Source organism: Sarcophilus harrisii, chromosome 3 (assembly GCF_902635505.1).
Source record: "Sarcophilus harrisii chromosome 3, mSarHar1.11, whole genome shotgun sequence".
In the NCBI taxonomy this organism is placed as follows: domain Eukaryota; kingdom Metazoa; phylum Chordata; class Mammalia; order Dasyuromorphia; family Dasyuridae; genus Sarcophilus; species Sarcophilus harrisii.
This window is the reverse complement of record NC_045428.1, coordinates 169,163,209-169,176,901: the sequence shown is the minus strand read 5'-3', so window position 1 is coordinate 169,176,901 and position 13,693 is coordinate 169,163,209. Positions and strand designations below refer to the sequence as shown.

The 13,693-nt window shown below is 38.4% G+C and overlaps 1 protein-coding gene across 2 annotated transcripts in view; it reads right to left on the bottom strand.

Moving 5' to 3' along the window:
- Positions 1–10,403, bottom strand: part of EDAR (ectodysplasin A receptor) — a 115,775-nt gene extending 105,372 nt beyond the window's left edge. For both annotated transcript variants that reach the window (XM_031958771.1, XM_023500461.2), the window contains exon 1: positions 10,326–10,403. The gene's annotated coding sequence lies outside the window, so the exon portion shown is untranslated. The remainder of the gene's footprint in view (positions 1–10,325) is intronic.
- Between the last annotated feature and the right edge of the window lie 3,290 nt (positions 10,404–13,693).

Below are 13,693 nucleotides of genomic sequence, written 5' to 3'. Positions count from 1 at the left end.
CAAGCAGAAAAGAGGATTTCACAGCTGGAACATGGCCTAGTAACAAAAGGCAGGATAGTCCATCCCATATCCAGAGTGAAGAATCACAAACTGTATCCAGTACCTCCTGCTTGTGCCCATCTCTGCCATATCTTATTTGGGATTTCATTATTGGCTTCAGTAGTGGAGGCATATTTCTGGAGCTGAAAGCAATTAGTTATTCAAGAAATGGTCAGATTCTCCTAATCTCCTGAAATGGTTTTGCCATTGCTACTTAATTATTATCACCTTTGCAAATAACACTAAAAGAGGAGTTAGATAAGTCCCTTCTTCCCTCCTGTTCCCTCATCCCTGGACAATTCCTCCCTTAACTCCAGTTCTTCATAGCTGTAGCTAAGGCTAATGACTCTGGATGCTAGCCAGTATACATATTTATATTTATATCTATGTATGTATGGATGTATCTATCTATTGTACAACTTAGCCCCTTAGCAAGAAATTTAGCAAACTATTTATCAGTATATATACTTTTTCTCATTTCCCCTCCTTCCTGAAAGTAATCTTGACCTAAAATTTAGTTTGATTTAGGTGAGGAATCTAACTCAGCCCAGCTTTACCTCCAAATACCCACATCCCCTCAGTGTTTCATATATAGCCAATGTTAATATTCATTTGTTTTGTTCTATCTTCTTGTTTGTCTCATGGCCTTTTCTTCTTCTTCCTTCATTAGACTATAAACTCCTTGAGAGTAGGGCCTATATTTTGTCATCCTTCTGGATCTCCTCATAGTGCACAGGCCATGATGGATCAATATATGCTGTTGATTAATGAGGGAACCACCTTGGGAGGGCTGAGATAGTGCCAAGTCCCCAGATGAAAGGAGGCTTCAAACAAATGGTTCTCACCAAATTCAGGACCATCCCATTCTTGACTTTCTTGACAAGAAAACACCAATGGGGAACAAACACTAACATTCCCACAGACTGGAAAGACTGCCATCCCAATGCTCATCTCTCCAGAGGCCAGTGTTTCTACTTAATTGGTGTCTTCAGGAGGGAAATAGCCAGTCCTTAGACAGGAGGGAAAGCATAATCTGTCAGTGCTTCCTCATTGTTTATTATGTAAACACACAGAAGATTTCATATTCTACTGCTCTTGGTTTTGCAATCTTTACAAAAATAAATATTTGCCTTCAAAAGCAACAACTATGATAATCATCAGTGTAGCCTTCTCCAGCTCTGCTGTTTTATACACACTCACATCAAATGAATAGAATCAGATAGATGTGTGTGGTCTGTTTGGATAATGATTTTCATGTGGAAACCTCTACTTGAAAGCCCACTGGCACTAATTGAGAAGAAAGTTTGGTCTCACTACTCATTTTCAGAGATGATGAATATCCTGGGATCCTAAATTCCTTTTATTTGCTCTTCTGTCATTTGCTATTTTTTTCTTATTTTATAGAAAGGAAATTATGTCATGCTGGGTAAGACATTAAACTTTCCTTTGCCTCAGTTTCCCTAGCAATTTAAGATGTAAGATGTATTTACTCAGTGATCCCTTGGAGAAAGGGACAAATGAAAAGCAAAATAATTGGAACATATATAATACTAGTGTTAGGTAGAGAGTTTCTCTCTTTCAAATGACAAAAGATAGAGCATTAATCAAAGCAAAAAAATTACAAAAATATGTTACAAGTTGATTTCATTATAAGGGAGAGTGACTGAACTTAGGATTTCAGTGATACTGAGAACTCCCAAATGAAACTCCTTACAAAACCTCTTTGCACTTTTGAGCTTGACAAGTCCTAGAGTAGATAACCCCCCAAATTTGTCTGCAATGTTCTGAAGTGTGGCCCAAACCAGATTAAAATATAGTTGAGAAATAATTAACAATAATAAACAATAAAAGTAACAATAAATTAAAATATGATAGAACATAGAGAATGTTAATGTCCAGTTTTCCAAGTCAACATGTTTCTGTTTTTGAGTTTGATTTTATTGGTCTAGAACACTAAGAGGCATAAGTGATTTATTTACCCAGAGACATACAATTGATCTGTGTCAGAGGCAGAATTCAAACTTAGGCCTTCAGTTTTCTATCTTCTATGTCACAGCTGCCTCTTTATGTCTTTCTTCTATTAAAATTTTTCAATGGGTAGAATACCTGGTCGGCTGTCAGGAGGACCTGCGTTCAAATATGACCTCAGACACTTACTTGGGCAAGTCCTTAAACCCTGCTTGCCTCATTCAACTGTAAAATTATCTGGAGAAGGAGATGGCAAACCACTCCAGTATCTACACAAATATTGCATTTGGTCCTCATACTTTTGGTTGGCTGCCTCCTGTGTCTGGACTGCATTCATATCTCATCCTTCTCTCTTAGAATCTCCCATTTCTTTCAGGGTTTAGCTCAAATATCCTCTCCTATATGAATTCTTCCCTAATCTTTCCTTGCCTATTTCAACTTCTGGTGCCTTCTCTCCCCAAATTCTGCACATGGCTCATACTTCTTTAACTTTCTGTAACTTTGTATAGAGTTTGCTCTCTTTGTGTGCAGGTAACTTTTAATTTAATTTTGTTTTATTTTTGCTGAGGCAATTGGGGCTATGTAACTTGCCTAGGAACATACAGCTAGCTGAGGTCATATTTGAACTCGGGTCCAATCCATATTTGAACTTCAGGACAGCTTTATCCACTGTACCATCTAGCTGCTCTTTTGCAGGTAAGCTTTTAACAGGTACTATGTTATTGTATCTTGAGTACCCTCATATTGTCTGGCACGTATTAGGTTTAACAAATGGTTATTGATTGTTTAGACCAAGGAACTATTACATTTAACTTAACTATCTGTAATTTTTTATTAAATATGCAAAGAACCCCTTCAGGAGAAAACCATGTTTTTGCAAGTCTAACAGTACAGTGATGATTTGCTTTCATTACAAATTCAACTCTTAGAAAAGCTGCTATTGCCAGATTCTATTGGCTATCCTTCTTTAAGAAAAGCTTCAGTTCTATGGAAAACAGTGTCTAAAGAACTACATCCCTAATGTGTACTTTCTGATTTATTTTTTTCATTATGGTCAGGAAATGTTAGCAGTAGCTGTTACAAGTGCAACTCAAAAACAATATTAAGGACTAAATCTTAAGAAAATACACTTTAAGAGCCCTCCAAGGTGCCTTTAAAAAGGCCCCGCGCCTTTCTATTTTTTTTAAAGAATTAAAAACCAAATTTAATATTATACATGGACAGAGAAGCTCAATGGAAGCAGTAAAGTACAAATTTCACCTTTGTAGGTATATAAAATAGATTATCTCAGGAGATATTCACATTATATCTCAAACTTGACTAGCCATCCTGTACAATGGCAGTAGCACTATCATGAACTTTGGATCAAAGAACCCCCAAATCCTAGTTCTCCTCTGATGATGGCCTATCTTTCCAATAACAAGACAGAGTCATTTGCTTTCATGGTCTTCATGACCACCCATCTCTATGAGTAATCTGCAGAACCTAGGGATTCTGTGCCCAGTTTTGTTGTACATAGGGAAATCATAGGAGCCAAACCCTAGTAGAGAGAGATTCTCTGCTAACTGCATAAAACACCTACAGCACTTGAGAACAGGTTGACATGCCAAATTGAGTGCTAAATTGAACTCTAAATTAGTTCCATGATGGCACACCCAGTTAAGGAGGCTTTTTAAAACATTTAGGGAAATACACTGCCTGCTCTTGGATGAATGCTTCTTTGCTCATCAAAATGTAGCTTCCTCCCAATTAGGAAGAGGATGCTGCTGCTTCTCATGCTGACTTTTTCTCCTTCTTCATTTTTTTTTTTTTTTTTTTTTTTGCCAGTTAAGCTCTTAATCAAGTGGAAATGAATAGCATTCCACGCCTTCGCCCAGTGCTACAAGAGGCAGATGGTGGTGCAATGAATGAAGCACTGGGACTCTAGTCAGGAAGGGTCCAATCTGACTTGAAACTGTGTGATCTTGGGCAAAACAGTTAACCTGTTTGCCTCGGCTTCAACTCAGAAATGGGAGTAAGAGTAGCGCCTATTTCCCAAAGTTGGCAAAAGGATCCAATGAGATAATAATATTTGTTTAAAAAAATATTTAGCACAATGCCTGGCACATAGCAGATGTTTTATTTCTCCCCAGTGACATTCATTCTCATAAACTCTTACTGTTTTTCTTTTGTGAGTGTTATTCTACTGACTCAGAATTCAATTTAACAAGACTTTATTAAACCTAAAACCTGCCAGACTTTGGGCTAGGTGCTAAAGCCATCTTCAGTTTGAAAATAAACCTAAAATGTGTTGATAAGTTTCAATTCTGGTTTTACAAATAAAATCTTCAAAAACACGATTTCATGATTCATCACTTGGTGATCATCTTTCTCTTAATGAACCTCTCTGAAGTTGGTTAGGCTGGTCTTCGGTTGACAGATGAGCTGGACTCAAGCTCAAGATCCTGTTAGAATTGGGGCTCCAGTATTATTAGCTTGAGAACTCAAGGTCTTATCTGTATCACTGTACACTGGAGGGGGATTTAATCACACAGGATCACTGCATCATAGGTGCAAAGCTGATAAGGACCTTAGAAACCATGGAGATACAGAAGCCTTGGAATTTCAGAGTTGGAAGGGACCTCATTGGTAATCTAATACAAAGCAAATCACAAGAATGGCCATATGCCTAACAAATCCTAGTTCATCCTTTGTTTGAAGACCTCTGAGAAGGGCCAAACCCCTTCATTTCACAGATGAGGAAACTGAGGTCTAGAGACATTAAACAATTTGCTCCAGTCACATAGATAGTTAAGTAGTAGAACAGGGGTTTGAATCTGTAGCCTTTTAACAGAAAGTCTGTGATGTCTTCCTTCTCTCCCTTGTCCTTCATGCAACTGAGTGATACCTAAGAGATTGCTGGAGGTTTTACAAGATTTGGCAATGAATGATCTCCTTTATTTCGCCTGTCATTTTCCATTTGGTATTTAGACTTTCTTGTGTTTGTCAAGAAGAGGCCATTGGATTAGGTTACTTCTGAGATCCATGATCCTAGTGCTATGATGCTAATTTTAAAATTTATTAACATTATACTATAATTTTATTTTACAGTTAAATTGACTATTGCTATTGGGGAGGAGAGGGAAAAGGAGAGGAGCAGGATTATATTTCTAGTATGAAGAGCATAGGATTTTGATGAGAAGACCAGAATTTGAATCCCAATTCTGTATTTTAACTGCCTGTGTGAGCTTATTCTAATTATTTCAAATTTATGGGCCTCAATTTCCTTATCTGTAAAATGAGGAGTTTGGACTGATGAAAGCTAGGTCTGATGATCTTCTATGCATTAAACAGGATTTTTTAGCTTTGCATATTTGGTGGCGTATTGCAATTTTTATATTATAGTATGTAAATATATGTTCAAGAAATCTTAGAAACTCCATTTGGATTTCAAGACTACTGACTTTGATTCCTCTTAGTATTAATGGGTAGCTTTGTTATTGTTGTTACACTTATAGCTGATTTCATCAATGACTCACTGGAAAAAATAACAACAATCTGCAAGACAGAGATGGAATTTATTAGCTTGTAAAGTGAATTGTTGATACTGAATGTCTATCCTGGCTGTGGTATCTCTCCGCCTATGTAACACTCTCCCGCTCTCCCAGGGGATCTTTATCATTGTTATCTATTCTGGAGTGATTTGATTTGTAGGAAATAGAGAACAAAGGCGTCCCTGGTTAGCTACATATGCAAATTTCCCCATAAAACTAAGAGCTATCAGAAGAGGAGAAGCAGGCTTGCAGGCAGTAGCTGCTGGAATAGATGACGGTAGCCTCAGGCTCTGATAATAACCAGGCAGCTGGGCCTCTCGGAAGCCAGGGAGATTTTGCATCCTCAGGCATATGACTGTTGAGAAATATTAAAAGCCTCGAATTGTGACTGTAAAAGCCCAAGAGGTGCACAGCTGCCAGCTGGAATGGGAATATCTGTTTATCCAGGGACCTTGGTGGTCTGGTACCCACTCTCAGCTGTTTTATGAAAGGGTAAGGGATCCTACTTCAGTCTTGAGAGCTGAGTCAGAGGTTTTTTCACATCCATGCTCCTAGAGGGGCTTAGCCAATCCTTGGCGTTGTTTTGAGATCCCAGAGAGCAATATTGATGAGGGGTAAGAAGGTTGGGTTTTTTCCCTTTTTTTCCCCTAACAAAAGATGGGTTGCTTGGACTATAGCCCACAAGTCATCCAAAAATCTTATTTTGCTTGCTAGCTTTAACCTCTTCCTTACCAGATCTTTCATCAAGATGGTTCCCATGGATTAAAAACCTACCACTTTTGTATCTTTACTTTGAAATTTTGTTTGAATACTGTGCATGCCATTTAATCCAGCTGTGTCTCTACTGGGCTTATATCCCAAAGAGATAATAAAGAAGGGAAAGGAACCCATATGTGCAAAAATGTTTGTGGCAGCCCTGTTTGTAGTGGCCGGAAACTGGAAACTGAATAGATGCCCATCAACTGGAGAATGGCTGAATAAATTGTGGTATATGAATAATATGGAATATTATTGTTTTATAAAGAAACGATCAGCAAGATGATTTCAGAGAAGCTTGGAGAGACTTACATAAACTAATGTTGAGTGAAGTGAGCAGAACCAGGAGCAGAACACAGCAACAAGATTATGGGATGATCAATCTAATGAACATAGCTCTTTTCAATAATGAGACGATTCTTGTCAGCCCCAATGGTCTTGTGATGAAGAGAGCCATCTGAACCAGAAATAGGACTATGGGGACTGAATGTGAATGACAACACAGTATTTTCACTCTTTTTGTTGTTGTTTGCTTGCATTTTGTTTTCTTTCTCATTTTGTTTTCTTTTTGATCTGATTTTTCTTGTGAAGCATGATAATTGTGGAAATATATAAAGAATAATTATGCATGTTTAACTTATATTGGATTCTCTTAGGGGAGGGGGTGGAAGGGGAAGGAAGGGGAAAAAATTAAAACACAAGGTTTTGTAAGGGTGAATATTAAAAACTATCTATGCATATGTTTTGAAAATAAAAATCTTTAATAATAAAAAAAAAGAAATTTCCTCTGAATATAGAGCTTTAGAAGGGGCCTTAGCAACCATCTAGTCCAACTAATTTACAAAGAAATGATTAAAGCCTTCTCTAGGAGGGTGAGTTATCACCTCTCAAGGCAATTCATTTCACATTCTATTTTTCCTTGCTCTACTCTTTTAAAGAAAGACTCAAAAGGAAGAATTTTAAACTAGACTGAAAGTAACCAACCGAAGAGGATGAGATGTAATACTGAACTTCTAACTTAAAATTGGGAATTGGCGCCGGTCTTCCTTACACCTATTAGTCTAATGAAGTATACTTATTACATATAAATTAACTATGATATTGGAGAGGATGAAACACTCAGATAGATCATACAACAGCTGCCAAGATAGAGAATGGTATAGGTGCCCTCTGTGATATTGGAAGAGAAAAGGGCCCAAGGGCAGAGGTGGTGTGCAAGGTATGTTCCTTGAAGTCAGGAAGAGAACAGCAAAAATACAGAATGGGAGGTGAATGAGCCACTTAGCAGTGGGGCTGGGTTCCAAAAATCAATCATGTTTATGTCTGCAGTGTTTGAATTTCAGATTTGGTTGACTCTTTGAAGTTATGAGCCTGTGCATTTTCCTTAGCACGAATTCCATTCTTTGTTAAACACAGGACTTACCTGGACCTGGTACTGGGAGTCAGGTGGCCAAGGTTCCATTTGCCCATAAAGGTCTCTTCCTTTATCACTAAGTCCCTTGACCAGATGGACAGCAGAACATTTTGCTACAAGGCTCACTGGTGGCCTGTGAGCAATTTGGTTATCCTCAGGCCGCCGCCGATCCTTACCGATGTCATTTGTGAAATGGGCCTGACCTACAAGATTCTGGTGGCCTGAGGGACAAGCTAAGTCTGATTCTCAGGCTTTGCAAATGTTGACTGAAAATAACAATCGTACTTGATTTTTATCTATAGATTAAAATTTTGCCCTCCCCTTCTCTTTAACTTTTATGTTGAATTAACTAGTATTCCTAAAGAAATATGAGGGTGAGTCACTGGTGGGTTTCCCCCCATGTTGGTGCCAAAGAGTTTTCTCTACAAAGCAAGCTTAGAGGAGCCAGTGGCGAGGACAGAGGTCTGTGAAGGGCAAGATGGTTCGTGTTCTAGGAAGTAAGGCAGATTGTTGTCAAAGTTCTCAAAAATTCTCACTGCCTCATTGCTGGAAAGGAGTGTAAGCACTCGTGAGAATCATGACAAGCTGTGATTTTCCACACTCGGTGACAATTTCTCTTCTTGCTGGACTTAGTAAATTGTATATTCAAGTGCTCAAGTTGTTATGGTTTGACATTCTTAGACAATGACAGGCAAGAAACCCAAACTAAATATTCCTGACCTTAATCATCTGAATTGGCTTCATCCCTAAAATGAGGTACCTTTTTTTTTTTTTTTCATATTTTAGATTTGCTACCATTTGTTTGATTCTTAGATTACTTATCAAAGAAAGACTATAAGAGGTCTAATTTCATTTTTGTTTTGCTATATTGTCCTGTCCTCCAGACTATTCATGTCAACAATGCATTCCTCTGCCTAATTTAAATCCAGATGATTTCATCATTCTTCAACTGACCAGGTGTTTACTCTATTCCATCTTTTTCACTGTCTCTTGGTCTTCTCTCTGTCTCTCTCTCTGTCTCTCTCTGTCTCTCTCTCTCTGTCTCTCTCTCTCTGTTTCTCTCTCTGTCTGTGTCTCTCTGTCTCTCTCTCTCTGTCTCTGTCTCTCTCTGTCTCCGTTTCTTTCTTCTCCCCATTCTTTTTCCTAACTTCTTTTAATTTAATTTGACTTTGGGCATAAATGAATACAATGCATTGTAGGCCAGGGAATATCTGTAAGATGAAATGTCATCTATTTTGATGCTTTTTCTGCCCAGTTGGCATTTTCTTCTCAAGTCTCCCTCATCTTTAGTAGTTGGATCCTTTCATCTGAACTACTGAGAAATACTTAAGACATTTCATAGTAAGAGAATGGCTATTCCTCTAAGTCAAATCTGACTCGTCATCAGGGGACATGAACTGCTGTTTTCTGAGGTTCTAGGAAGGAATAGCTGGGTTAGAAATACCAAGTCTTTGCTCAAAACTAGTTCCAGGTCCAGCTAGATAGAAACACAGGATCACCAGAATTTAGAGTTGCAAGATACCTTAGAAAACTTAGTTGTACCTTAGTCCAATACTGTCTTTTTACAAAAGTGAAAATCAAGATCCAGGGAAGCGATTGTCTCAAAATCACAGAGTTAAGAAAGCATCAGCGTTTATGTGCAAAGCTAGGTTTCATAGAAACCTAAATTTGAAGCTAAATTTAGACCTTGGAGATCATCCAGTCTGGCCTCATCATTTTACTTATTAAGCCTAAAGATGTGAAATGATTTGTTTAATGAGGCAGAACCAGGATTAAAATTAGGTTCTTTAAGGGGTCCAGTGTCTTACCTGCTTATCAAATGAGATAACATGTAAAATGTTTTGCAAGCTTCAAAGCACTATATAAAATGCTACCTTACTCCTCCTCCTCTTCCTCCTCCTCCTTCTCCTTCTCCTACTACTAGTACTGCTACTACTTCTACTACTACTACTAGTAGTACTACTATTCTGCTACTAGTACTACTACTTCTACTACTACTACTACTACTACTAGTAGTACTGCTACTCTGCTACTAGTACTCCTCCTCTTCCTCCTCCTCCTACTTTTACTACTACTACTATTACTACTACCACCATCCTATGACTTTAGAGCACACTGGTAACATCTCTCATTAGCTTTCTTCAAAATCTCACCTAGAAGAGACCTGTAGATATCAGGGATGTTTATTGATTCGTTTTTAGAAAGGAACAGACCAGCTGTCCTAACAACTTTCCTCTTAAAAGGAGTCAGCTTTTTTCCAAGTCCTGGAAGACACACTTTCCGGGGCTCTTGGGAGGCACCCTTTGTTTTTTAGTAACCAAAGTGTTTGAAGCCAGTTAAGCACATGCAAAGTTTGGCTTACCCTTTAAACCTGCAACCAAGAGAGGAATTTGGGTTTCCAGTATTTCCCCCCAAACAAAGGCGGCATCTTGGGTCTTAAAGACCCGAGCCCAGACGCACAGTGCTAGGTACAGCTTGTTCAAACATAACGAAAAAATGAGATGCATTTCAAAAATGTGCACTTGGGTTCTTTCTTCTCCCCCGACAGACAGCCCCGTCTTTCCCGGGTGGAGGATTTGGGGCAAACTGCAGCCCAAGCAAAGACCCAGACTTACCTGGCACTGACGGCCGGTCCCAAGCAAGCGTTCCGCAGATGGGTCGGACTGGAAGGAGAGCGCCAGCAAAGGTCCCGCTTCCCTGGGAGTACCAGGTTCCGGCAGTCCCGAGCAGCAAACGCTCACCTCCCGGGCCCTGTCGCCCCACTGTCACTCCTTGCAGGGTCCCTCCGCGCCCCCAAGAATCAGGGGCACAGCGAACCGAGGCGTTTGGGGTCAGCTCGGCGCTGGCGCTCTTGAGAGTTTCAAAAGATATCCCGGGAACTCTTCCCTTCACTGCCTACTGTCCTGTTGGAGAGTTTGGAAAAAGTCGTGCGCGAACGAGGGGCTTTCCTTCACGGCAAACTCACCTGCACCACCTAGAGGCCTCTCCCCGCAATGGAGAAGAAATCAAAGCCCTCTCTTTCCCGGGCCATTTGCAAGTTCACTAGCCGCGGCTTTTCCAGTTTGCCCTTAACACGTCCAGGGCCAATGGATTTCCTGCCCTTTCTAAGAGGCTGCACCCAGCTAAAAAAGCCAGATTTTTTTCTTTTTGTGGGGCGGGGGTGTCCTTCCTTCCTCCTACTGGTAACAGGACCAAGGTTTCTGGGGATCGGAGCGCTCAAAAGGTGAAACAACTTTAAAGCATCATTACTCAAAACCTCATTTACTGAAGGGACCTACCACCGAGACACCCACAGGCAAGGGTGCTGCTGGATTCATTTAGCTTCCAAACACGTGTGTGCATGTTTTTCCAGCTCTTCACTTACTACACTTCACCTCAGGCTTTTGAGTCAGCGGGAGACTAACTGGTGAGACCGCGGGAGACCCCCCCACCCCATTCCCTTATAACCTCAAACAAGTTTTCAAAGACTGAGCCTTTCATGGTGTAGAGACAGAAGATCCGGCCTTTCCCTTTCTACACAAGTGATCTCTTTAGTTTCAGATAATCTTCAGATAGATATTTTTAGATAGATATATAAAAAGATAGATTAGATAATCTATCTTTAGCTATAAATATCTATATCTATCAATAGATATCTATATCTATAAATAGATGGTAATCTATCCTTAAATGGTCAGATGATATCTATAAATAGGTGATCTATATCTTTAGAAAGACATGTTATCTATATCTACTATAGACTATATTTTTTAGTCATTTTTCAGTTGTGTTATTTTTCTTAACTTATTCTTCATAGCTCATTTGGAGTATTCTTGGCAAAGATCCTAGAAAGGTGTGCTTTTTCCTTCTGCAACTTATTTTACAAATGAGGACATGGAGGAAAACAGGATCAAGTAATTTACCCAGGATCACACAGCAAATAAGAGTCTGAGACTGAATTTGGATTCAGGAAGATGAATTGTCTTGACTAAAGACCTAACATTATCCATTTTACTACTTAGCTGCCTAAGAAGATATATATCTTTAAATTAGTGGTGTATATCTATAGACAGATAGATGAATCAAAAAGTAGGTAGAAAGATGATTTAGTAATAATAATAATAGATAATAGTTATATAACACTGTTTATTAGCACTGTGCTAAGTGCTCTATAATTATCCCAAATTATTCTTACAACTAGAAAATATTATTATCCTGATTTTACAGATGAGGAAACTGAGGAGAGTTAAGTGATTTGTCCAAGTTCATACAGCTAGTAAGTGAGGCTTTAGTCTTTATACAGCCTTTCTGAGGCTGATTTGATTCCAGGCCTATTTAGGTGATATACTTGTGTGTAAATATATATATATATATATATACATACACACATATGATATGTGTCTATATACATACACACATATGTATATATCCATATCTTTAGGTAGATGATAATATATATCTTTAGAGACATAAATAGCATTTACTTATTGTATAGGATTGGGAATACAAATACAATAAAACAATCCATTCCCTATTTTCTAGGAAGTTCCAATCTAATTTAATTTTTTTTCTTTTAATATTTTTATTTTCTCAGTTACATGTAATTTTTTACATTTTTTTAAACGTTGAGTTCCTCTGCATTGAGAATATACATGAGAAGTTGTATATTTCCACAAAAGTCATGTTGTAAAAGAAAACATTCTCCCCTTCCTCCCAAAAAACCCTTAAGAAAAAAAAAGTTTAAAAAAATTATGTTTCAGTCTGTATTCAACACAATCAATTTTTTCTCTGGGTATAGATAGCATGTTTCATCATAAGTCCTTCAGAGTAGTCTTGGATCATTATATTTATGAGAATAGAAAGGTCATTCACAGCTGATTCTCCCACAACTTTGCTATAACTATGTATATAGAACATTTCACTTTGCTTAAGCTCATGGAGGACTTCCAGGTTTTTCTAAGAGTACCGTGCTCATAATTTTTTATCTAACAATAATATTCCATCATAATCACTTACTACAACCTTTTCAGCCATTGCCCAATTGTTGGGCATCCCCTCAGTTTCCAATTCTTTGCCCTGAGAAAAGAGTCGCTATAAATATCTTTGTACATATAGGTCCTTTTCCTTTTTAGAAAAAAAAACAAAACTCTTTTGGGATTCACACTTAGTAGTAATATTGTTAAATCAAATGATATGCATAATTTTATAGCTCCTTGGGCATAGATCTTATCTTCTGATCATTTATCAACTGAGGAATAGCTTTTTATTTATTTACTTGTTTGTTTATTTATTTTATAAATTTGACTCAGTTCCTATACATTTGAGAACTGAGGCCTTTTGCTTCATAATTCTTTTCATAATTGGAAGGTCTATACTTATGTGGTAGGACAACACATAGAGAGATCCAGGAATGGAGTGCCTTTAAGGGACAAACCTACTGGCTTGAGCTGGAAAAATTTGGAGAGTGAGTGAATTAGGCCCCTCATAAAATAATTGGTTAATCTGGGGACTGACCAATCCGTAGAATTGGCTTCGAGGTGTAAATCTTACAGCTAGAAGAGACATTAGAAGCCATGGAGGCCAATTTATTTTACAGTTTAGGAAACTGAGATCTAGAGAGCTTACTTGAGGTTTCCTCAATTATAAAATGAAAAGGATAGGTTGAGATAAGTAGTTTTTTGTAGCCATGAATCAGAGATTTAGAGCTGGGGAGCACACATTTCTCTATTGAGGAAATGGACAAGACAACAGAGGATATAAGCAGGCCCATGTCCTCTGATTTCAAATTTAGCATTGAATACCCCTCCCACACCATCTCCACTCCCTGCCCCATGCTCCTAAGGGTCCTTACTAGCCTAAAATCCTCTGATCCTTATGTGACCTCAGGCAAATCATTTAACTCCTTTGGGCTTCAGTTTTCTCAAATGGAAACTGACAGTATTGGAATAGATTATCTTTAGGGTGCCTTCTAGCACTAAATCATGTGCTTTGATATTGGTCTATT